This window comes from Balearica regulorum, chromosome 23 (genome assembly GCF_011004875.1).
Source record: "Balearica regulorum gibbericeps isolate bBalReg1 chromosome 23, bBalReg1.pri, whole genome shotgun sequence".
NCBI lineage: Eukaryota > Metazoa > Chordata > Aves > Gruiformes > Gruidae > Balearica > Balearica regulorum.
This window is the reverse complement of record NC_046206.1, coordinates 3,977,162-4,003,635: the sequence shown is the minus strand read 5'-3', so window position 1 is coordinate 4,003,635 and position 26,474 is coordinate 3,977,162. Positions and strand designations below refer to the sequence as shown.

Below are 26,474 nucleotides of genomic sequence, written 5' to 3'. Positions count from 1 at the left end.
AATCAAATGACCTAATTTTGTCTGAAAAACTTCTTTATGCAGCATTCTTTCCTCACTTTAAAGCAGGTTTGCAAAGACAAGATTCGAAAGAGAATTCCCATCTGTTATTGAAGCATTTAATCATTCTTTAAAAGCTGGTGCAGTTTTATTTTCTCTGGGGAGTGAGTAGCATTAGCTGAAGCATAAAACAAACTATACCAAGTGTAGAAAAAACTCACCCCGATGTCCTGTTTGACAAACTGACCCGCAGGTCACAACCTGCGTTTATTGATCCGTGGGGCCTTGTCTGGGTGTCGGGCATGTTTTCTGGACTTTGGTTTCAGCTGCATTCCTGACTTCTGAAAGAGTAGGGGGTGTGGATTTCTACTAGGAGTAACCACTGGGAAGGAAGTAATGTTCATTAAGTGTGCAGGCAGTGCAGGACTAAGCATGCTCAGTGAAAAAGCTTTTCTCCTTTGCCTGTCAAGCCCTATGTTTGAACTCATTCCAGAATGCCGGATTTACTTTTCACGAAGAAACAGTACCTGGCCGGACTGCATTTTTCTTTCCCTCCTTAGTCACCGGAAGATTGGAAACAATATTCTTTTGATGGGTGCGTGCTCTCAGTAACGCAGCGTGCCTGCCTGCAAGTGTGAATCTTGCAGTGGAGAAGGAAGACAAACTTTGCTACCTGTGAAGCGAAGACTTCTTAGGTCAGTAAGAGGGGTGCAGAGAAACTAACTTTTTCGAGCAGCTTTTGACTTTCAACTAACGCTTTTGTTTTCTGCTCTCCCGTAGCCCTCCCCATCTTTAGCAGAGCTGAACTTTTTTAGAAAAAGTTTCGCAGCTTTCTGATTGTTCAGCCTGTCTGGTAAGGTAAACTTGTTTTAAGTGAAAACGTTACGGGAAGATTTGCGGGGAGCTGAGCCTAGTTTTTCAAAACTTGAGTTGCTGGTAGCATCGAGGTTTGTTTTCTTTACTTTTTCTTTCTTCTTTCTAGTGGTTCCTATAAATGCAATCCTTTGCTTCCAGCGTGTGTGTTTTAAAAGACTGTTCCCCCTTCTCTCCCCGCCCTCTCCCTTAGAGCTGAAAATGAGACTTCTTCTGGAATAATAAACTCTGTATGTTATCAAGCAAATCTTGTGGCTTGTTCATGTGATCATTTCCAGGCTGAGCATAGATGTTTTTGCCTTTTAATACGTTCGTAGTTCCTTCTGGAAAATGAATTGCAAAACTGTTAGCAGAGGGGTGAGAGAAAGCGATTTTACTTGATTGATAAGAACACGTTTTAACGTAATAGACTATTGTGCTTTTAAATTTTTAAGTGCTCTCTGCTGTTTGGTTTTAAAGACATGTTTAGAACTCCTGTCTCTCGAGGTTTTGAAATACTCCCAACCTTAGAAAGGGGAAGGAGAATAAATGTTTTTGAGACTTTGTGCTGCCTACTGGAGATTTTTCTGAACATAGGCCAAATGGTCAAGAAACAAAATAACCACTGAATAAGAAGTGAAATGGACTCAAATAATTAGAAACTGTCTGTAGTTAATGATTGTTTGAAGTAGGTCAGAAACATTTGGTAGTTTCTGGTGTTAAATTTTGCCCTCCGATGTTCTTCAGAATGGTTACATTGCTTATCAAAAGTTAGCATTTAATTTTGTATATACAGCCTTCAACACCTGAATTTTGTAAACTTGAGATAATCAAAGAAATAACTATACATGCAAATGTAAAATCCTGGTGTTTAAAAGCTCTGTGTTTATTATTTGGGTGTGTTGGAAGTTGATTTCCCATGCAGAGGATCTCAGTAAGAATAAAGGGTAGCAGGTTAGTCATGGTGCATACTCCTAGTTGCAGGAGAAGAAGTGCATAGTATCTTTGCAAGCTACAATAGGTTATGCTGCTGCTCACCACTTTGAGCTGAAAACTCTGCAGGAAAAAAAAACCAAAACCTCTCAGCATCTCTTCTTTGCAGAGGGCGAGAATAGAGCAAAAGTAGCAGTGTCCGGGTTACGCTACGTCTCTGGGCTGATTCCCACCGGGATTACCTGCCGCGTGTGCATGGAGGGACCGGGAGCAGTTAGGCCAAGCAGAAGGAATCTCAAGTGACCAAAGCTGAAGCTTTCTGATCTCCCCTTACATTTATGCCCTGTGATCCAAGGAAGTTTATGATGAGAGAAGGCTGGGAAAATTTCTTTGCGTTTTTCCTCTTCTTTGATTTAGCAACCTGCAGGGGATTATGGAGGCGGGCAGGGTTGTGCTGCAGACGGACACGGACTCGGTGTGGCCACAGCCTAGTCTCTCCCCTCTTTGCATGCAGTACCTCCATCTCCTTAGCTGTGAAATGGGGAGGGTGACCCGGCGGGTCTTTTGTAGGGTGCTTTGCATATTTATACAACAAAAATGCCTTGTACTTGCAGAGAGGTGGTAAGCCCAGGCTGCAAAAATGCACGTCTGGATTTGAGTTCTAAACACTAACGTTTGGACCTCAGGTCCACAGGTTTAGCTTAGATGCTTTTAGTGACAGTGGAAAGGCAAAATATTGTCCTTACCCAGACACAAACAACGTGTCCTCCCTAATGCTATTGTTCAATTTCAGGTATCCAAATCCAGCAGCTTTGTGTGAATCCACTTCACGTGCAAAATATAATTAGGGACAGGAAATGTTTTTGGATTATTTCATTTCCCCTCCTAGGGCTGAGATTTTGCAATTTATAGGCTTGCAGAAGTTATAAGTGGAAAACAACTCTTAGGCCATGGAGCCCAGATCCTACCTGTGATGTATAATAGCAAAGTCCACTAAATGAGTATCAGCCAGATTTTGGCCAATAAACCATTTAACCTCTTGCCCATCTTTATTTTCATCCTTCATCTGCCCAGGCAAGCCCACTACTGTTCATTGGTTGAATTTAAATCCTTTATTTTTAAAACAAGCGAGGGGAATCCCATAGTTCCTGGAAAGGCCCAGGTCTTTCAAAGGTTTAATTTACCTCCAGAGTGGAGCAAGCTGTTGCAAATGTGTGTAGCATAGCCTTCTGTCTGTCTTTCATTTGTGTGCTGAATCCTGGCTTTTTGAACAACTTAAGTGGGGAAAAACTTACAACGCGTCCTTCCGTCGGTGATCTTGCTCTTTGAAATGAAGGCGTATCTTCTGAAAACTGCCATAATCAATAGGGAGAAGTGAAATATGAATAGAGAAAGCAGGAGGTGCAGGAATGGGATATATCGTGTTGCCTCAAGCAGTGGGTTACCTTTGCTGTGAGTCTGTTCCTGTCTCGGGACGTGCAGAGCAGAAGCACAATGGTCTTGGGTTTCTGGAGCGGTTAATTGTGGCAGCTTCCTTGTCTCAGTGCTTAGATAGGGACATGCTACTGAGGCCCTTTTTGAAGATGGTGATTGCTCAGAGCATTTTGAGTATTCAGGATGTCAAGACCCATCTGAAACACCCTGGCTAAGTCACTCAGAAAAGCAAGCCAGCTGGTATCTGGCACTGCTGTAGACAAACAGACCCCAAATGGGTGTATGTCTAATGGGTCATTCTTGACCTACAGATGCTAAATGTGATCTGTTCAGATAATATACCCTTGTGACTATTGGAATGTTCTCCAAAACTGGGCAGGACTTTCCATGTCACTAAGCGTGGTGAAGTACAAAACAAACAGGGGATGATTTATTTTAGAGAAAGATGCACTAGATGACATCGCATCTCTTTCAAGGAAGCATAGAGTTTGCACTACAGGTCAGAATGTGCAACTGTATTTTTTCATGTCTAGCACAGAAGTGTGGAGCAAAAGCTGATAATGGTACCTTAGGCAGTATTTTAGAATATCGTAGGCAGTAATGTGGACTATCGCCCAATGTTTTTGTACTTGAGAAGAACCAATGAACAGCAGGCCCAAGTCATTGTAGGCCGTTCTGTCTACTGTTGGTTTTGAGGCAGATGGTCTTGGTCATTCTTGGGAAGATCTTGAGCGTGCCTTTCTTTCCCTACTTTCCCTGTCCCTAAGAGTAGCGCGTGAAAGTAGCTGCAGGGAACGAGTCTTTTAGGTCTGTTCCTGAGCCACTCATAGCCACACGTAGAGCGTCGGTGCCCAGGATTACTGTAGAGCCAGCTGAAGAGCCAGGACTCTCCTCTGCTGAAGAGCTTTAGTGCCTTCTCCTCTCCATTGACCAAAGTGAAGCAATCGCTTTCTTTTCTCTGTGTACTGCTGGGTTCAAGGAGCCAACCAAAGATGCAAAGGCCTTCAGAGCAGAAGCACAAAACACGGATGATTTCTGAGGAACGCTTTTCCTCGAGGTCTTGATTTTACTGTAATTTTTCCTCGAAGGCAGAGGTATTCCCACATGATTGCTACGTGTTTGAGACATAGGGCAGTGACTGGAAGCGACAGAGAATCCTTTAGTGCAGCACAGGTACTAATGGTTAATTCCTCCATTTCTTTTTACAGGTAGCAGTGGAAATGAGAACAGTTCTGTTTACAATTTTGTTCACAGACTCCACAAATGTAAGTACAAATATAGTTCAAAACTGCACTGTATTTCACCATAGGTGGAAGTGCGAGTCTAATGATCAAAGAATACACATGTTAATGTTGTGTGGGTTTTTAAAAAAAGCAAACAAACAAGGATGCTGGGGAAAAGTTACATATTTGACATTCTCTTGCTGGCTTTGCACAAAATCAGGGTTCATTTGGATTTAGATCCTGCTGTATTTGGGCCAAAGTTGTCTCTGGAGAAGCCTGGGAGGGACAGAAGAGGAGAAAAGCTTTTAGCTCTGTCTGTCGAGAAACCTCCTGGGTAGCAATTGCAAAAACTCCTGCGGGACTGAGGAGTCCAAGTCCTATTTTTAGAAGTATTGTGGGAGCTTAAATCAGGCTTTAAAGCTTTTGGGAACCTGAAAAAGCAGGTAGGAACCCTGTGGGATCTATGAAGTGTCTGAACAGGTTATGTGCCTCGCTCTGAGAGTTAATACTTGACTCGCCATCGGGGCGTTAGTAAAAACCACTAGACTTCTGCATGAGTCTTCATATATCCCATATCGTTATAAATCTTATATCACCTCATTTCAGAGGAACCGTGATTCGTAAATACTGAAGCCTGAGTTTAAGGTTCTCAGTGGATGTGAATGATTTTGAATATATTATGATTGCTTTAAAATCAGAAGCGAAAATAATGAATGCAACACATAGGAGTAGTGTCTATTGGTGCCTCCTGGACTCGTTTCTGCATTCACCAAAGTTCAGGGGATTTTTTTTTGTCCGAGGCTTCAGTTTCTGCCACTTGAGAGGTTGGGGAGTGCTGCAAAATCTCGGCTGAAGTTCAGTGCAGATTCTGGTCTCTGTAAGGGTTTGTGGGAGTTGCAACCTGGGCCAGAATTCAGCATCTGGATCTCCTTCCCGGGCAGAGATGCAAACAAGCAGAATTTTCTGCATCGATATGCAAATTCTTCAAAGAAATGGGTGCCTTTCTGAATTGCCTCTGTGTTGCTCTTGGGGTTCAGGTGGTTGAAAAAATGAGCTTTGTGTTCACAAGGCAGCAGGGACTAGGGTTTCTCCAAAGTGCCTTTGTTTGGGTATATGTAAAGCTATCAATGCGTCATTCTTTCTGCTTCAGCTGTTCGAGACTCCCATCTTCTCTATTGATTTTACCCAGAATGCTTACTGCCCTTGAAGGTGTGACCTGTACCTCAGGCTAATTTATTTCTGTCATGGCTGCAGCATTTTTTAGAGGGCAGCGGGGGTAGGAGAGAGAACAATGAATTCAACATGGAATATAAATCCCAAGTCTGTAGCCTTCAGACATTCCAGTACATACCCTGCTCCGTTCTCCCATTTGGCATTCTGCACGGTCTTGGATTAAAAGGGAAAAAAAAAAAAAAAAAAAGGCATTTGTATAACTAATCAGGTGAGCCATTCTGGGGTAATGCCTTTGGTCACACTACTGGCATGTATATTAAAATTTTGCTAAACCATTTACAGTGACATCCTAGTTTATGAGCCTGAATGAAAAGTCTCACCTTGATGGCCTAGAAGTATCTTGGATCTGAGCACTGTTGCTTTCATCTATTGAAATTTGTGTTGTGGAATGTGGATGGACAAAGACTTTGTGCTGAATACTGGTTTTGGACCATAGTGGTGGGAGTGTGATGGATTTTTTTTTTTTTTTTTTTTGCATATTCTTTCCTGTGCAGTTTTTATAGACAGTAATGTGAAACTTAAATGATGCGTAAGCACAGAAGTTTAGACTCTGCAAATACTGAGCTGGCCCCTTGCATTATTCTATTGAAATAAGTGGGTTTTGCTCTCATGGCCTGCCTGTGCAGCTGAAGTCTTTCCCTCCTGCCCCACGCAGTTCATCAATAGCGTAGGATTTCTCTAGGAGAAGACACATTGCTTCCAAGTTCCCCCACAGAAAGGCTAAGCATCGTGTGCTGCAGTGGGTCGTGGAGAACTTTGTTGGAGAACTTTGTTGGACTGGTACGGTGTCCTGGGGGTGTGTGCAAGGACGGGGATAGATCGTGCGGTGTTTTACGGACCGTGTCCTCCCACCTTGCTTTGGTTTTTGATCAGTAGCCACCGAATCCTCTGAAATTGGAGGCACAAAGTGGTGAACCCTGGATCTCCAAGATGATGATGATGATGATATTGAATGATTTCCTCGACTGACTGACTGGCCTCTGGAATTCAGACCAAAGTTTGGTGTTCAAGTTTGAGTTCATTGAGTTTCTCCAGCAGAGGAGAGGCAGCTTTAAGGAGCTATATCAAAACACAAGCTTCGCATAAAGCAAAGTTACTGCCTTCCTTGGAAATTTAGAGCTCGTGCTTCAGAACGCTTGACCCAGGAGTACCTAGCCCAGGGTTACTGCTGTGGGTCAGGGCAGTGAGGCCAGCTGGGAAGGTCAAGCTTCAGAGGAATGCAGAGTGCTCTGGAGTTGAAGCGTATGAGATTTCCAGGTGATTTGCTGGGAGCCGCTGCCACAGAAAGCACTAAATTAGCCCGGGATAGCTGAGTTTAGTGAAACTTCAACCGGTCTGGCCTCAATTCAAAGTTTATAGTTAAATCTTGTTATTTGCCATGTGATTTGGGTTCCAAGTAGGTCCATGTCACACAGCCATAAATGTTTGTTTTTCTTTCCCCATATGTTTTCTGCAGTCAATCACTCAGAAGCATTTCTACGCCTACTGCCGTAGAGCGGAAAAGTGGAACGGGAGGTATCAATCCAGAGGAGAAATGTGAATAAAGAGAAGGTTTATGATTTGTGCAAGGGGCAGAGGGATGCTATGCCGTAGGAAATGAAATGGTCCGTTGGTATAAGGTGCACGTTTTCGCACCTCCACTTTCTGCATTGTGGCAAACGTATATATATGACCTCCGCCAATATATTGGTTATTACTCACGGAACAAAGCAGCCAGGGCTGGGTATTCAAGCATGTAGTCTCCTTGTATCTTGGCATCTTTGTGTTTATAGGTCTCACTCTTTTTACTTTGCCCCTAATGGCAATAAAGTAAAACAAGATCCGGTCTTTTCATAGCATTGCCACTCTCCTAAAACAGAGGGAGGGAGGAAAAGAAAGGCAGTTCCAGCACAGAAAAGACCCCGTGCTCCTGTAAATGGTTTCTCAGGCCTCCAAGGAAAACCTGAAAAGAGAGGGAGAAATACAAATGCCTCACTGAAACATGGTAGCAGCCACCCTTGTGATTTAGCACAATGCCTTGGGGTCTGATTTATCTCTCACTAGTAACAGATGCAGAGACTCTGGCTAGAACCCACCTCATTGGTTTTTCTGTAGCAAATCACTGGAGAAGAGTTGCCCAAAATGTTATTTCCCCAGTGTTTCCACAAGGGTTGCATTTTTAATTGAAATGGGTAGTTCACAGCTTGGGGGAAACTTTAAGATTTCAGTGTTTCGTCCGCGCTTGCGCCACCACCATCAAAATGCTTTTGTGCTTCAGGTATAAATCAACGTGTGCAGCTTTGTTACTGCTGTGTGCCTGTCCCTCCATGAAACTCATGTTTTGGCAGAGGTCTTCAGTTTTTACTGCAGAAGGTGGTGTGGGATAGGATGAAGGTTTCTGCTGTGTGGTTAAGTTTGGCCTTCTGAGTCTCGGTTTCACCTTGGCATCATTGTGGCCTTTCATTTCATTTGTATTTTCTCCCTGCCATGTGGGATGACACCCACTGGAGAGGTTTGGAAATTCGAAAAGAAAAATGTAATAACTAGAATGCCTTATACCCTCAATTGACTTTAACCCCTCATTGTGTTAAGTGCTGCGTGTACTGCGTAAGAGCCCATGACCACGAAGACATGGCGGTCAGGAGGTGGAAAAAGTGATATGTTATTATTGTCAGTTTGCAGATGAAGAATTGTCTGGGGCGCCTGATCCTTACTGTTTTGTTGCCGGTGGAGTGAGGAAGGGAAAATCGGATCTTAAGTGGGAAGATGACTAGATTTTTGGGTTCGTTACGAACCTGTGATGGCCACCATCATTTTGGAGTCTTCTCTGAGGGTGGTGGCAGCAGTGCCTTCCTGAGGAGCTGCTTTACAGTAGGAATTCTTCTCCTTTGGTTTTAGAAACTCCTCAGAGCCATCAGCACTGAAAACACATCTGAATCCAGTTCATGTTTGCTTCATGTCTGCTTGCTGTTCTAGAAGTCTTGTGATTTTTCATCCTTTACTGTGTGTCCTAGAAAGGTATTTGTGTGCCCAGTTCAACCCCAGACACAGCCTCATGTCAGTGATGGGAGATATGAGTCCCAGGGCTAATGGCAGAAACAGAGAGTACTAGCATGGCAAAGAAATACTGCAGATAAGATGCGTAAGGTGTAGTGGGAGATTTTAGGAGCGAAAAGCATTCCAGTAATGCAACCGAGTAGTTATTATTTAATATCTTATAAACCAAAAACATCAGTCAAATTTTCCAGCGTGCAAACGAAGGAAAAATACCTAAAGCTGGGTCCGAGAGAGATGCTTTGCAAAATAATTTTATATATGTGAAGGACTCTCATATGCTTCCCAGATGTATGATCCCATATGTCTGTTCTGTTAGGCTGATCATGGAATACATGCGTTTATAGCTCAGAGCAAAGGGAGAATTGATTTCTTTCTAGAGCGGTGTGGATATCACTGCGTTCAAGATAATTAAACATTAGAACTGCAATACACGCGCACAGGTCCACCCTGGTGCCTTGGTGTGAGAGACTGGGGATGAAACTTTTGGGTGTAAGTGGTGCATATGTGAGAATGTGTTGCTCGTGATGCTAGACAGCTTAAGGTTTTCCTTTGTCGTATCCAATCCTGCAGGTACGTGTGCTAGTAACTTGACTCACAAGAGTAGTCCGAAAAGGCTACTTATTGCTTACATGCAGGAGCTGTGTGCATCTGAATCCCAGGAGATCCTGGCCTAAGTGTAGTATGTCTTGTACGTTCGGTATAATTGCTCCAGAGAGCTCACTGCTCAACCTGACAAGACAAAGGGAGTATTATTACACATTTAGATGTAAAAGAACTGTGGGCTTCTCTACACTGGAATAGTCAGAAGTTAATTTGTATTAAACTAATTATGCGTACATAAAACGCAACCGTATCCTGGGCTGCATCCCCAGCAGTGTGACCAGCAGGTCGAGGCAGGGGATTCTCCCCCTCTGCTCCGCTCTCATGAGACCCCCCTGCAGTGCTGCGTTCAGCTCAGGGGTCCCCAGCACAAGAAGGACATAGAGCTGTTGGAGCGAGTCCAGAGGAGGCCACGGAGATGATGCGAGGGCTGGAGCACCTCTGCCATGGAGACAGGCTGAGAGAGTTGGGGTTGTTCAGCCTGGAGAGGAGAAGGCTGCGGGGAGATCTAATTGCGACCTTCCAGTACCTGAAGGGGCCTACAGGAAAGATGGTGAGGGACTGTTTATCAGGGAGTGCAGTGACAGGACAAGGGGGAATGGGCTTAAGCTGAAGGAGGGTCGATTCAGATTAGATCTGAGGCAGAAATCCTTCCCCGTGAGGGTGCTGAGGCCCTGGCACAGGTTGCCCAGAGAAGCTGTGGCTGCCCCTGGCTCCCTGGCAGTGTTCAAGGCCAGGCTGGATGGGGCTTTGGGCAACCTGGGCTAGTGGAGGGTGTCCCTGCCCATGGCAGGGGTGGGACTGGATGGGCTGGGAGGTCCCTGCCCACCCAAACCAGTCTGGGATTCTATGAAAATGCATTAGTTAAAGTGCACCGAACCCCTTTGTGGTCACTCTTGTTTATGGTGAAAGTGATTTCTTTTCATTTAAACTTGATTCACTTCCAAAGTAAATTTAGCGAAACCTACTCAAAGCCGGTTTGTGAAGTAAAAAAAGACTATACAGGGATTTTAAATGGTGCTCAACTAACTTACCTCAAAAATGAATATGGTTTAATTTTTTTGAGTGCTCTGGTGTAGACAAACCATCTGGCACAAAAACGTTACATGCCTTGTCCACAGTCTGCTTTTGATTTTATCATTCGCCTCTTGTAGTATTTGGATTTTTTGCCTTTACTACTGAGTACAGGATAATGTGCTAATTTCAGCTTTCATAAAATAAAAAAAGGCATGATTTGTTGCAGAGAACATCTTTGAGAATATTAACCCCAAAGGTATCAATATCTGAATTCAAGTAATTTTAGACTAATTTTAAAAGTGTACTTGCTTTTGAAAGTTCGAGTTTGTAAATGCTGAAGATTATTCAGTACCCTGGAGGGAGTGATGGATATTGAATTCCAGTCAGTGTCATAACTTGAAATCTAATCTCTGTAAAATCGAGCTCATGGCTTAGCGCTGAATTATTCTGTACGTGGAGGGAAAACAGCTTGGCTGAGCAATATCCATGGCTACGATGCAGTTCAGATAGGTGTGGGTTTGAACCTGTCCAACTCCAGCTGAAACTCCCAAACGTGAGCACGCACAGGGAACCGAGTCCGGAGCATTTGGAAGCTCAGGCTAGAAGTAAAAAAATGGAGCACATTACACAACTTAATGTGTTAAACACACTCTGTTCCACGCGGTATACAGGCTTTGGGCTACAGAAAGCAGGTAAGCTGTAGCCCCTTCCCATTAACACATACCACGAGCTTCAGAGGCAGCACGGACCCCTGGAACCTGAGCTACCAGGCGGCAGTACGGGCTGAAGGCACGTAGGACGTGGCGATGAGTGTTCCTTGGCTGCAATTAAATCACAGAAATGTGTAAGTCTGTGTAATGGATATCGAAAGTTTTGCTGTTACTACTGTATTTAGAAAAGGAGGTATTTGACAGACCTGTGATGGGTGGAATCTATATAATTTTATATAGATTGGGACCAAGAAAAACAGAAGTCTGCTGGGTTTCATTTCCACTTGTGTCGCTGGCTTTCTTTGGAAGCTTGAGGGGCAAGTAATTTAAGAGCTCCGTGTGTCTCAGTTTCTTCACCTGTCAGTCGGGGGAATTACTTCACAGGGGGATTGGAAGTATCATTATAATGATACTTGCAATATGCTTTCATATGCTAGGTAGAAGAGTGGGAGCGTTAACATGTACAAGAGAAAAAGAAAAAAGTAGGTTAGCTTGTCTGAGCTTGTCATGCTTCTACTGTGTCAGCAAACTCAGGGAGACAAGAGAAAGGAGAGAAAGAAAGATCAAAAGAATACATTAAATTAAAAAGTAAACAGAGAAAGTTAAACTTAAAGTGGCAAGTAAGACGTTGCATAGGACCTATTCTGTGCTTAGCTGCGTTAATCTTGCTTTTCCATCCGATGCCAAGCTCTTTGTCATCAACAGCACACCACCAAAAATCACAAGGCGATCCCTGTGTCTACCATGTGGTCTTGAGCTCATGTCAGCTCTGGTGAGCTGGCCAAGCTGAGGTTGCTCTGTGTGTAACAAAGGCCTTTAGAGGAGAGTGGAGGATTTTTCCCTGATGATGGAGAAAGCAGAGATCCCTCTCCCTGGACTGGTGTGGGACCTGGTACAGCTCAGACGCTTGGAGAGCTTCCCTTCACTTTCAGTAGGACTATCCGTATTTGTTGTGTGCGGCACATTAGGATGTGATGTGCGGCTGCTCCGTCTTGCAGTGGTGATGGCAGCAATAAGGTGAGGATCGTTACACCGAGTCCTTGCAGTGGTGAGTAGCACATGCTGAGGGAACGACGGTGTAAAAGCGGGGTTCGTACGCCCCCCCCCCCCCCAGCTCCTAGCAATCCGTACTTTAGAGACTCCCTAAAGCACAGGCTGCATCTGCTGTGATGTGTGAGGCTAATGTTGAACTTCATATATTCTTACTTCCGTCACAGACGTGAGAGAGTTAATTTACCTTTCTGCGCTTGCAGTGGTGCTTCTCTGAAAGCCGCTGCAGTGACACAAAGCAGCAGCATTGGGAAACAGCTTTCAGAATCTGCGTTTTTTTTTTCCTCCCTCTTTGTTGCGGTGGGGGAGCAAAAAGTCCCTGTGCGGGATAGCTGTTTCCTCTGAGCTTTGTCAACACGTTCACACTAGGTTAGGCTTCTGCACAAATGTTTCCCTCGGCTTCAAAGTCCATGTGTAAAGAAGGCACAGCTCGGTAATGTGGTACTGTTGTGCATCATGGTGCGGTAGCTCGGGAAGCGGTGCTGTCTCCCGTTGGACGACAGGTCAGGCAGATTGATTTGCTGCCTTCCCCGTTTGTGTTCTTAACAATATGGATTCGTTTTGGGAAGTGGTGAATGCGTGTTGCAGCCCTTCAGGGTTGCTGCTGTTTGGCATCTTTTGACAAACAGGACGCTGAAGTGCTCTCTCAGCTGTTCGGACACAAGGAAGAGATGCAATATTTCCTTTTTTTTTGTCCTTTCCTTACCCCGTTTGTTTTGAAGGCGCGCTCTCTCGGGTATCTAAGATGACCAGACATAGTTTTGAACTGTGGTTATATTCTGTTTAATCTGTTCCGTCTGATCATGAAATAGGCCACGGAGTCTTCATATGCAGCTCTATAATACGGCAAATTTTCCATATAAAGTAGACAGAAGAACAAAAAGCACGTGGGGGAAAATTCTTGACAGTCAATATAAGAAGGGTTAGTTATATTTTTACAGAATTATAGGTCAAACACTAGGCTGCCGAAAGCAATCATACCAGCTGTAATCTTCTTTAACTGTATCCAGTCAGAAAAGATGAAAAATTGTTTTTCTGCCTTGAAGAATAGAAATATCTTTTTCCATAACCACTTTGACCTGTTTTACTGTAACAGATTCTGGATCCACTCAGCTAAATCATCGTGAGCAGAATTTGATGGAAACAAATTGGACTATAAAGCTTATCCTAAAACTCTGCCTTTTGCACCTTCAGCAGCTGGGTAGTTTTTGAAGAAAAAAGTGCTCAATTTGCATCCTAAGCCTCCTCAGACTGCATTATCTGTGGCAAAGCTGGACTACTTGGAACCGCGGGCCGTGCGGTATAATCTTATTTTTACACACGGTCAGACTGTTTTACTGTGTGTCATCTGAAATGCACCCTTCCTTTTTTAAAACCACAAGTAACCACAAGCTTCCGCTAAAGTGCCGGAGAACAGAAAGTTTTCAAACGGACTGATGAGTAAATAAAAGAGCGGCAGGAATGTAGCAGAAACCTCTTGGAAAACAAAGGGGAAGATGGCATCTGTCAGAGATCTTGTTAACATAAATGCCTATTCCCCAGCCAAAAACACCTATGCGGAGGTAACACAACCCAAATGCAGGAAAGCCAGCCACTTTAAATGTGGAGGGCAGGATTTGGAGCACATACTTCTCCAAGATGTTAGGAACAGAGCACGGAAAGCGCTATTTGCTTTGCGATCTGCAAAATCTTGCAGTGCGGGGGAGAGAAGGAGGACAGCAAGAACCATCAAGCTTCCTTATAGCACTTTGTGTGTCACTGTCAAAAAAATGGGGTATGGAAAGGCAGGCAACTCTCTGTATTTATGTTTTAAGGCAAGTTGAGCCACTTGTACGTGTAGTAGCAAGAACGTCTTGGACGTATTTTAGCAGATTGTTGTAGCGGTGGTGTTGAGGATCTGGATAAGGCCTGTAGAGAGATATAACGATGAAGTAATGAGATCTCCTTCATCTTTCAAAACTTGCCATCTGCAAAAGGAGGTTATTTCACCCAAGAAAACTTTTTAGAAGGCATGGAGCTTCAGAGTCATCCAAGTGCCTGAGGATTTTGCATACTATTTCTCTAGATTAGAGCCACAGGACCTGATCAAGTTGACTGTCACCACAGACACCAATGAAATAGGGAGGTTAACTTGTACAAATGCCCTCTTGCTGGTGTAACTTTTCATCTTCTTGCCCAGTACGATGGTCTTTCTACTTCTTGAGCAATAGCAGGGTGAATCTTAACCAGCTATTTGTCAGAAGTTGTGGAGACTGTGTTAAAATATTTCACGAAGGGCTCTTAGCAAGTGTTAGAGCCAGCTTTAATGAAAAAGAAAATGATGTGCCACTCTTGTTCATTAGAAGCACTAAGAGACGTATTAAAAATTATGTCTGCCCAAGTAGCTCGATACTTTTTGATAGGAACCTGACTTGCACACAGTTTTAATTGCTGCCTTCGTGATGAGACTAAAGAAAGTAAACTTGTAAGATTCTGGCGTATTTGCAGAGTAGAGTAACCCAGAACTAACATAGGGTTCCTCAGCAGCGTAAGCAAAATTCAGTGTTGCCATCTCAAGGGTTTCTAGCTGCTCTAACCGCGGGGAAGGGACAAAGCACGGATGGGCACTTGGAAAAAGGTGCGGTCTGAGGCTACTTACTCTTGCTGCCCCGATTTTTCTGTCCATTCTGCATATTAGACTTTTATTTCTGATACTCCTGCAGGTTGTTTCTTATGTAGTAATACAATAATAATAGCTCTGTTTCAATGCACTGTGGGTGTACTAACAGCATTACTTAACTTGAGAGTGACGAAGAACCAATGCAGATGTGCTCTTCTTGTTCAGAGGCTGCCTTGCTTGCTGCTAGCTAAGGTGCTGCTCCTGGTTGTACTGTATGGACATGTGTGATGTTGTGTAACAGAGCTCGTGTTAGTCCCCTTTACTTTTGTCCTAGTCATCATAAATAACGGTTTTAAAAGAGGAACTTGAGAAGAAGGTTATCCTGAGAAAAGGGCTCTAGGGAGATAAAGGTGACATATCACTTGATACAAAACAGATGATTAATGGTGAGGTTTGTAACTCCTGCTTTGAAATGTTAGCATTTAATGCAAATGTGAGCTGTATCAGAGAAGATAATAATTTGGCTTTTAATTCAGAACTGCATATGGCAAGTCAGTAGTATCTACTGTATAAAAGAAAATTGGAGTTACTGAGACACCCTCCCAGCATCTTTATTTTATGAATGCATTCATTATAGGGTGCGTAGTTGGTTGATTGTTAGTGATGCCATAAAGTAGAGGCTATCTCTGGTGTTTACAGACTTCTGCTTGTTTTCGTGGTTCCCTGATTACGCTGTATATCTGCTTACCCTTCATGCCATCTTGCGAGGATGTCAGACCATCGTCAGTTGAACAGCCTGGTTCTTGTTCCTCTTCAAAGACTTTTCTTCTCATCTGTGCTTTTGTGCAAACCAAACAGCAGCCACTTTCCATTTTACTAGTGGTACCTAAACTGTAAGGAAGGCTGGCCAGTAGCCAATTCATTTAAGTCTCTAGAATAATAGTTTGCTCTCTAATGAATAGTCTGGCTTTAAATCTCTCCATTCAATTGTGGTGGCACTCCTGAAGTTGACAGGTACTTATAAGACACTGAGGAAAGGTCATTTGTTGGGTGTTAGTTTCATTGATTTGTCCAGAGAACCTTCTAGTCATTCCTCTCTACTCTTTGAAGGCAAAAAAGAGACAAAAAATACCCAGGCAGAAAATTCATTAATTTTCTCATATTTGCTTCAAAAGTCACAAACAATCCATTCTAGGTAAGCAGTTTCCTTCTTTTCTGCCTGTAAGTCTGGGTCTGTCCAATATTAATTGTATTGGCAGCCCATTATTTGTATCGGTAGTGCAGCAGCTGAATTTGGGGCTCTGTCAGGTCAGTTTTGCAAGGATATCCAGGAGTCACTTTCTGGCCCTAAGAGATTGTAATGTCAGTGGTCCTGAGAGGAAGAAGAAAACAAGGAGGGATGGATTGCTTTTCTGTTGCGCATACAGGGAAAGATTTGATGATTTGCCCAGGCTCACACAGGGAGCCCGTGGCAGAGTCGGTAACAGAACAAAATACCTCGAGGGCTAAGACAGGGTCGTAACTGTAGGACTATCCTAATGCCTTCACGCTGGTTCTTTTGTCTGTATCCTAGAGACATACTTTATCTAGAAGTATGTTGCTTGATAACACTGTCTCCATGGATTTGCTTGTGAGTACATAATTTTATATTTTTATGTCTCTGCCAAATGTAATGGAATTCAGCTTCACAGATAGCATCATCTTATTCTGAGCAGGGAAACCGAGGCACAGAGCAAGGAGAGGACTTGCCATGGACAACAGATATATGCGCTAATCTTGGACTGGAATCTGGGTGCTCCTCGGGTCTGGCTTGCACTGAGCTGGAGTAACGCTGCCGTTACTAGATTTATTGCTTACTTCATCCTTCTCCCCCTCTGCCAATAAATCAAATTCTACCATTTTCTTCCTGCAGCTGGAACTTAATGAACTTAAATGCAATCTGAGGAAGGAATCCCGTAATACAAAAACTGGCTGTACTAATGCTCTGTTCCATTTACAAAAGAAAACCAAGAGCAGTGGCAAATTTATTTTTACTGTAACTTTAATTTACTTTAGATTGCAGCCACACCCAGGAGTTGCCAGTCATATATTTCGAGAACTGACTTCTTGATGCCCAGCAGAATAAAGCCTTAGAGTGACTTGGACATTTCTTAAGCCATGCTGGTAGGGAATGGCTCCTATCTGCTAGCAGTGGACAAGAACGGGCTTACATCACAGAGTTGTGGACCCAAGCCTGAATTTTTCTTTGTAAACTTTTTGTACAGGGCAAGGGGAGGAAGGAGGTGAAAACTGAGTAAATCAGTGAAAGCACATTTCTGGTGGCCATTTCTAGCTAGTTGGCTTGTGTCCTTTGGAAAAAAAGGAGGGTGGAAAGGAGTGTGAAGTGGTTGGAGGAGAGAAACATGATCAGTGTTTGTGCAGGAACCTCCAAGCACGCTCTAAGGGAAGAGTAGCAACCTGCTTGTGAATGCGGAGCTCCAACTTCTGCTCACAAGTCACTGGAATTGCTCGTGCAAAGCTGAACGCATATGCATACTGTTAGAAATGTGGCTTTAAAACAAGGGCCTTCAGCATTAAAAATGCAAGGCTGAGTAACAGATCCTTTATCAGAGCTGGTCACCATAGCGGAGTCACAGACCTCTGTGGATCGCCCTTTGCAAGAGAGAGGATGGCGGTACAGAAGAAGAAATGGATGTGAGCGTAGGAGGAGGGGACAAGGTGTTTAGATGTTGTAGGGTGCAAGCTAAGGCCAAGTTAAGAGGGAGTAGGAAGCTACCAGAATAGAGGTGTGCCTGGACCTGCAGGTGAGGCCGGGAAGTTTGAACCTGAAGAATAACGCAGGAGAAAGTCAGTGAAGCAGGGAGTGCTGCGGTCAGAGCGGACCGTGAAATGAACGGGAACATTTCCCACTGTAGATAAGAGGAGAGCATGCCCGAGGTGAAGAGTTCTCAGCCCAGGGAAGTTATTAAGTGTCTGAATTCCTGGCGGCTGGCCTGAGGACATTGTTAAGAGAGGAATGAAGTCAAGCGTGGACCCCCACTATGACTTGGCTGAATGATATTTAATATTTAAGCCTTTTAAAGTGGAGAGAACTGCATAGGAGCACCTCTTAAAGAGGAAGGAACACAATCCCTATTGATGAACTGTGCACGTTCTCCATGATTTTTGTTCAAAATGGTACGAGCAAATTAGCTTAGTCTGAAAAGAAGCTTTGGAGAATTGATGCTTTCCAGTTGATTCACAAGTCAACTCCTGCTTTACTTTTACTCCTTCTCTCTCGTTTTTACCCAGTGTTTTTTTAGCTTTTGCTTTGGTTTGCAGCTGGGTATGTCAGAGTGAGCAGCTCTGAGGTGGCACATCATGAAGCTGATAAAAGGCAAAATAATATCTGCTTTTTGTTTTGTTTTTTTCTGTAGCAGTTTTACTTCCTAGAGGACAAAGCATTCAGTGTTATCCCTGTTTGATAGAGGGAAGTGAAGGACTGGAGAAGGGAAGTGACTTGTCACCCAGCAGAAGGATAGTGTGGACAAAAACAGAACCAAGGTCTCCTCTTGATGGAGAGAAATGGGTCAGACTGCAGCATTTTCTCCAGGGTACAGAATGGAAAGTCTATTTTGGAAATTGCTCATTTTAGAAATCAGACTGTACCGGAAACTGAAGGTTATTTTGTAATGAAACAAAGCCCTGGTCCAAAGATGACTGAAGTCACTGGAATTCTTTCCATGGGAGCAAATCTTTATTTAACAGTGGTTGGTAACAGGCAAGATAACACTCGATTAACTGTGTCCCACCTCAGTCCTCAGGTTCTGCAATAAATACTGCGCTTCACTTGGAGCATGCTCAGCTGTTAGATTTCCATAGAGAAAATGGTCAGTTGACATCTGTTTGGAGGAGGAGGGAAGAAGAAATGGAGGTGGGGGTAAATTGCAGCAACAGGCACCACAGAAGTGAAAGAAAGAGGAAACAGAGCGTATTTACTTCTCACCTGCTACAAATTATCCTGCAGCACAATGGCAGCAGAACGCAGTGAGGAGGAGGAGGAGGAGGAGGAGTGGTGGGACAGGCGGTGGTGCAGCCAGCGTACCGGGAACAAAAGGCTTTTCTGTCTCGAAATGCTGCGCACCAAGGTGGAAGCTCCGTGCTTGCATTGCAGCTCTGCGCTTCTCAGGGCTTTGGTTTCATCAGACGGACCCATGCAATGGAAGGGTTCGGAAAGGCTGGCTCACAAGTCTAAAAAAGATCTTTTTGCTCCCTAATGACACTCAGGCTGTGTCCCGCTATTGCTGGTCAGCGTTTTGCTTGCAGGCTAATGTTACAGTTGTACCAGAACTCGTTCCATATTGGCGTTTGATCCTGGGAGAACGGGAAAAATCTGGTCAATACGGTTCTCATTAGCCAAAAAAGCTGTAACATGCTGGAGTCATTAGTAGTTTGTTGATTGAGTTAACCGTGCAAGGCGGGCTGCAATTGATCATCTGAATTCTCATTAAATATGCTGCAGTCTAGGAGAGTTTGTTATGAAACTATTTGGAGGACAGGAGGAATCTTGGTTTCAGCCAAGAGCACCAGTTTCAAAATATCTTTTGGCTTAAAGCTCAAGCTGTATCATTAATATCAGAGACGGGACTGAGGTGTAACGTAAAAATAATCTTTCAGAAAAGTGTTACTCTGCAGGGTCTTGTTTCAGCTCAACATGGGGAGAGAGATTGGGGCTGAAACTCGAATCCAAATCTAAACTTTTTTAGTGCTGCAAAAGGCAAGGGAAGTGGTGAGGGTCTGTGGCTAGAGGATTTCCATTTGGAACTGTCTAGTACGTATTTGAAGGAAGGAAGCATTGCTGTGCTTCATTTAAAGATAATGAGGTATAGTAAACCCTAACCAAAAGTCAAATTCACTTCATCTTTGCGTTGCTCATAAGATAGTCAATAAGTTAAAAAGATATATGTAGAGAGAGATGATATAATTTCACTTTCAAGAAATGGGTGAACGGGAGTTGCTGAAGAGTGTTACCTTGAAAATATATCACGATCACTTTAAACCTTGTCTATGTCTTTCAGCTTTTGAAATGCTGAAGATCACATCTTGAGGGAATTTGTTAGAGCCTTTGAAGTATTTTTATGTTAGGCCCCTATGGCAGAAGATTGTACAGATCAAGAAAGTACCGAGTAGATTTATTCACAGAAAATGCATTTAAATTACCCAGCTATATGGGCACACATTCTTCATTTATAGCCTGGTGTCTGGTCTCTCAAATCCTCCCAAGAATTGAGGTCATAGAAGTTGAAAATGAGCTTCTGTACACCATACTTCTGGCCTTTCAGATGTAATGTAGTCTGTACTGTGTGGTAAATTGGACAGAATTCAGAGAAGAGCAACAAAAACGATTAAGGGAGTAGAGGAACTGACTTACATGGAAAGATTAAAGGCATTACAAATTTGTGGCTTGGTGAAGCAAAGACTACTGCAAGTCATTGGAAGTTTCTGGAGACAGGAATGCAGCTTCAAAATCCCCGGTCTTGTCTAAACCTGTTTTTGTTTGTGTGTTTGTTTTAAAGCAAAATCGTTTAGAGCGATATCCTCATCTGGTGTAACTTACCGCAGTCCCAGTGAAAACAATGGAGCAAAGGATCTGTGCCAAATTATACTGTCTAAAAATGTGGCCCTTGCGCTTTTTTAAAACTGACAACAGCAGGAGTGGAAGCAGTAGTTTAGGGAGACAACTGGTGTTTTAACTCCTGGTATATTCAGAATACAGAGTGGTTAAACACAGAAGATATTTGGACATCTTCCTTCTGTAGTGCCTCTGCCTTTGCTGATGCCTGTTCTGGGGCAAGAATGCTAATGAGCAGAGCTGGTACCAGAAAGTGTAAAATTTTTTACTGAATATTGGCAAAAGGATGGACCGAAAGGACGCTTCCGTTACCTTTTTCTTCACCTGCTCTTGCAGAAATACGGAGAGATTTTGAGCCAGTAAAGTCTAACATAGTCCCAGAAAACAGAGGGACGTTGCCATGAGAAGTACTGAGAAGCTTCAGGTGTAATCCCCTACTGAATGTACATGATGTGCCTCCTTCTGTGAACCGTTTGCACAGAGGAGCAGGAGTAGGGTACCGCAGCTGGCGTTTTCAGCCTTAGAAACCCTTAGTTCTGTCTTCGCTGAGCTGATCAAGATGGTGGCCACTCTGCAGACACAAGGAATGAATTGTTCCCGATGGTCCACAGGGATTGAATTACAGTGAGACAGAGCAATTAAAAACGTGGGCTGACTCTTAGGAAAATTAAGTGTGAAGCCCGTTGTACTGCGAAATAGTCTCAGAAGGGAAGTGATGGAGGCCCTGTTGTTTGGGACGTGGTACTTTTCTTAAGGATGGAGTGTTAATTGAAGCATTACGGCCAAATTTTAACCGAGAAGTTAATTTCTGGCTCCCTTGCATGCTCCTTGTTCCAGCTGGGTAGGGAGTTACTCTGTCCCAGGGCTGAAGTGCGGTGTGGCTTGGCTGTGCACAGAGTTCGGAAGCTGCCACCTTTACAGAAGTGATTGCTTTTACGAGATGGGTGAAGCTGCCCAAAGAGCAGAGGAAGGAGATGGCAGCGCGGTAGCTTCTGGATGGAAGTTGCTACAGATATCGGTTTCCATTGTAATTCATGTGTGATCTTCACCGAGGGATGAAAGCGGCCAAACTTCTAAAACATAATTAGGACTAATTTTCAGCCTTGCCAGTTGCACCGAAAAAGGAAAAGCGCTCAAAGGGCCTATGGAGATTGTGCTGCCCTGTTGCCTTCATCCTGATTTCTCTGGGTCAGGAGTAGGGCAAGGTGACCTGCCAGATACCTCATCATCCCTGTGCTATCCAGCTCAATGGATGAATAGAAAAAAGAAGAAAACATAGCCATCCTGAAATGAGTGTTTGGAAAATGGGGATTTTGAGTGTGTGAATGAGATGAACAGTCAGACAGGAATACCGAATGTGGACCGAAGATGCCAGGGGAATTGTTTCCATAGAAACACAACCATGGAGGCTTACATGGCTCTCCCATCTCAGACTTACAAATTCGTATGATTATCTTAATGGTCAACATAATGGATTGAAAAGAGGTAGGTGATTAGTAAAATTTGATCCGAGTTTGTTGCAGATGTAGGGAGCATTGTGCTGAAGTCTCTGTCTGATTGCAACTTAGAATGGCTCATATGCTGAGCGCGTATCTCTCTGATTTGCTGCAGTAAATCAGGATTAACTCCTGAGCAGTGAATGGTATCCTACTGGTGTCAAACAAAGGGAACCAGACCTAGTTTCTTTTAATTAACTTGAAGAAAAAAGGTCTACATTTGTTTCTTGATGCATTGTTCTTTCACCTTTGTCGTCCAGTCCTTTTGCATGGCTGCAGACATAATCTTTTGCATGTAAATCAATACCATTCAGAAATGCCTCAGGAAATATTGTTCTGAAATGTACTCAATGGAAGCACATGCCTTTCCGTGCTAGAATTTATGAGGGGACCTGGGAGTCTGTTTTCTTCATTTATTCATGGAAATATTTCTCCTCGGAAAATCCAAGATGTTTAGGACTAATTTATTTTGCTCCAGCCCCTTCAAAGAAGCTGACACCTGAAAGTGGTGGTTTTGCATTGTATTGGTAAGCTTTTGAGCGCCGTACGGATGATGCCATGTTTAAGTGAGTGAGCTTCAGTAACGTTAACAGAGGGCATTTAACTTTCATTTTTATGAAATGAGGCTGTTCTAGGCTTTTATGGGTGGCATTTCTAGGTTAGGTGCATGATCTGTCTTCTGGTGCGCATAGTGATTCCAGCTGAGGTTTTTGTGTGGAACTGTTGACCAGTCCTGCACAGGCACAAGCAGCGTGGGTCGCTGCGATGCTTCAGGAGAGCTGATAAGATGGTACTTTTGATGCACTGGGAATCAAGGACGAGAAACATCCTGTGGGAATACCGATTATCAGGGGTTTCTTGCCCAGTAACCGAGACGTATCTTGATAGCTCCCACAAACCCCCAAATGCAACACCCATGTAGGAGTCCAATTTCATGTGGGAGAAGAGGCCAAACCGTATATCTAGGTCTGACCAACCCCAAAAGAAACCCTGAGGTTTTAAACCATAGTGCAGATGTGTGGCTTGGGCTCCTCTCTGCAAAAGCCCGTGGTGGCCTGGCCATCTCCTGTGATTCTGTAGTTTAAGCTGGGCTGAGCTGACTTGGTCTGTCTGATTTTTAAAGTAGCCAAAACTTCACAAGCCACAGGCTTCACCTTTAATGATAGTCATTTGTGCGCTTTTTAGAAGGGACTCTGTCTGTGTGGAGGGGGAGAGAAGAGCAGGAGTTGGAGACAAGACAATTTTGTACATGATTTTGAGAAACTGATGTTTGCGAGCAACTGTCCCATTATCCAAGACAGCAATGGCTCTACAGCCAGAAGAATATGTGGTGTTATCTTTCTGGGTGCATGTGGGGGAAAAGCAAAATGAAAGCTAAAATTACGGGAAAAATGGATCTCGTCTTTCCTCCTGGTTTCCCCAAACTCTCAGAATTGTCAAAAAGTTGCTGAAGACCCTCACAAAGCCTGAAGACTAGCCCAGCTCCAGGCTGGTCTCCTAGATAAATGTACATAATGCTCCTGCAGCATCAAGAGGAAAACATCCGAGGTTTGGAAAGGGTCAGCCAGAAATGACATAGCTGCAAATACGAAAGGAAATCAAAGAGCTGCAGGGTTCCGCCCAGGAGAGAGGAGAGCGCGAGAGGCAGCCGGGGCAGCCAGCACCGAAACGAGATTAACAGGAAGAGACGCCAAGAGAGAAGCATTTTTCCCTCTCAAACTTCATGTGTACGAATTCAGTGCTAACCTTGACCCATGCTTTCGATTGCCTTGTTTTGAAATGCCCTCCCTTGAACTAATTAGTGAGACTGCTCTTCCAGCGTTCCTAAGTTACATGTTTTTGTGGTGAATTGAGCGATGTTTGGTATTTTTCTTAAGGACCCGGATTGTAGAGTGACAGGAGTGTGTCAGTAGCATTGAGGCTTCCTAATCTCAGCTGGACCCTCTGAATGATACTAAAATTAAAATAACAACACCATTTATAAAGGAAAACGGAAGCGTTTCTGCATTTGCACACATGAAACCTGTAAAGTGTTGTCACACAGACGACACGTTAATTCCTTGATGGCGTTCCTTCGTTTCTCCCATTCTGTGAGTTTCTTTTCCATACCGTAGTCTTCTGGGACTCTCTGCTGAGATCAGGGTAGCGTTTACAAGAGCATGTAAACGACTTGGACTTCCAAGTCCTATTTTAAACAAAAAAAAAAGTGCTTAAGGGCCAGAATTTGAAAGGTATTCAGTTGATAATGACAGGGATAGGTTGAAAATGAGATAAAAGCAAACAAAAGAGGAAAGACTTGGTATCTAGCATCTCTTGAAATAAACAGTAATTTAGTGTTTCAGCGTTGCAGGAGATTCAGTGAGGTTCCTAGCACTGTCTTTAGGACCCCAAATGCCTTTAAACTGCTGGTGACTTGTAAACCTATGTAAGCATTAAGCTTTAATGCAGAGGTAGTCAGCTTGCCTAACTCCATGTGTATGTCAAAACATCCCACGTCAGGAGTGCTGTGCTGCGGGCTACGCTGGTTGTGCAGGCAACGCTGTGTGGTACAGGCACCCTGAGCTTCTGAGCTGGGATGCCCAGCAATCCTGCCTCCGGTGCTGTCATTTGTTGGGGACATGTTACGGGTCGAGGAGGGGAGCGTGTCCTGCCCTGCGTGTGTGCGGTGTGTGGGTTGGGAGGTGGTGGGACCGCTAAGTAGCCTTTCCTGATTTTGCAAAACAAGGAGAGAAAAGACGCAGCCTCTACCCAAACCCTATCTCTGAGCAAACATCCACTCTATCGTGAATGCTGCTGGTAAGTAGAAAGTTGTTAGTTTACTGAAGGTTTTTTTTCCCCGTCAATTAGTGAGGAGTGTAGTTTGGACCAACTTTGTCAAGCTTTTAATCTGGGGAGACTTTTTGTTGCTGAACTGCCTCTGTGTACGAAATGTAATCGGTTGCCAGCTCACACTTCCCTGACCCATTTCCAAAGCTATTTCATTTGATTGTGTTGGGTGATCTTTCTGAAATTATTTCTTGATTTTTATCTGAAATCCATTGATAATGGTTATTTAAGCTCTTTCTGTGCTAGCTGGTTGTTTTAATTTCAGGGAGTACATTGAGGAGTTTAAGTATGTATTAGTTATCATATTGATGGATCAGCCAAGCAAGGAACATTTGGAAATTCACATATTCCTTTTCATTGACCTATGATATTTGAAAGATAAGCCTCTTGCATGCCATTAGCAGTTTGAACATCTATAAACATTTCTCAGTATGTTTAGATTTTGTTTTGGAATAGTTTGAGTATATACATGTAGATTTTTCCTTTAATCCATCCAAGAATATTAATTGACCATTTGGTTTGCTGTTTGCCATTTATTTAATACTTTTCCTTTAAAGTAGTATTGGTTTAGCTTGTGCTGAATCAAGTACACTGGTGAAAGCCGGTAAGATCTAGTGCACTGAAAACTAGCCTGAAAACTGAGAGCTATTGTGGTCTGTGACTGACACAGACATGATTTATATCAAAATATGCACCTCTGCATCTCACTCCACCCGACCGTAGCACCTCCCCCTCATGAATGTAAGATTTAAATAGTATTGGTACAGTATGATATTAAAATTGTAGTGCTCGCATTTTATTAATGGCAGAGCTTGCTGCATTTCAGAGGTGATTTTGTGTAGGTTCTCAAATGTGTGGATTATTATTCACAGCTTTGTGCTGCTGAGCTGTTGAATTGCTTGTCAGAATTGGGCTCCAACGCATTTGAAAAATCTTCAAAGGGGTAGTGATCCCCTTCTGTCGCTGGCCCATGTTCACCTCAGATTTGAGCTAATCATCCCGGATTCATCTCTGGGATCGCGCAGCGGAGGCACAGAAGCTATCCTGGGAATCCCGCGCGTGGCCCTGCGGCTGGGTGACAAACCCTTTGGGCTCCCATTAGACGAAGTGGAACCATCTGTTGCAAGTTGCTTTGACTCATTAGCATCCCTTACATCTGTGCCAGGTCTTACCCTGTTGAGTCTGGATGCATGATCAACCTTTTAAGTATTTGTGGAGGACAGATAACGGTTGGAAGGGTTGTGCTCTGATGTGATGGGTGTTCAGCTAAAGACCTTCAGCAAGGTCCGCGTGCAAGTCCTGTAGTCTGTTACCATATGATGAATCAGCACATAAACCATCTCGGTTTTGGTTTGTTCCACTAGCTAAAGCTGAGGGTGACAATTGACAGACTGGACATCTCTCTGCCACTTTGAGATATGACACGTTACCTTGTCTATATACCTCATATAAACCAAATGAAGTTGGTAGGCCTAGTGCTCTCCTTTTGCTAAGGGAACTCCATTGCTGCCAGTTGTGCCAGCTTTGGTGTGAAATAATACCCAGTGGCAGTACAAACAGCATCAATGCTTGTGAGTCTACTTGGGGTTGATACAGTGTCTCAAAGCCAACGAGGAAAAGGAAGAAGTAACTGTGATTAGAATCACCAAAGCTAGATATGGAAAAACTTTAGTCATACAATTAATCCCAGTTGCAGGGCACACAGGATAGAATGAGTTTCCTCAACACGTTGTCTCATCCCGTCTCAGCAAGCAGCACGGCACTTCTTCCTACTGACAGTTGTCCCATGGATGTGTCTGCCTGTCCAAGGTATCGGATACCCGTCTGGGTAAGGTCCGTGCCACTCCACCGGAGTTC

At 43.7% G+C, this 26,474-nt stretch overlaps 1 long non-coding RNA gene across 1 annotated transcript in view; it reads left to right on the top strand.

The window, feature by feature from the left end:
- The first annotated feature begins 410 nt into the window (after nt 1–410).
- The window catches only part of LOC142604914 (uncharacterized), a 41,399-nt gene continuing 15,335 nt past the window's right edge, over nt 411–26,474 (top strand). The window contains exons 1-2 of the long non-coding RNA XR_012838763.1: nt 411–696; nt 4,429–4,481. This is a non-coding gene — a long non-coding RNA (uncharacterized LOC142604914). The remainder of the gene's footprint in view (nt 697–4,428; nt 4,482–26,474) is intronic.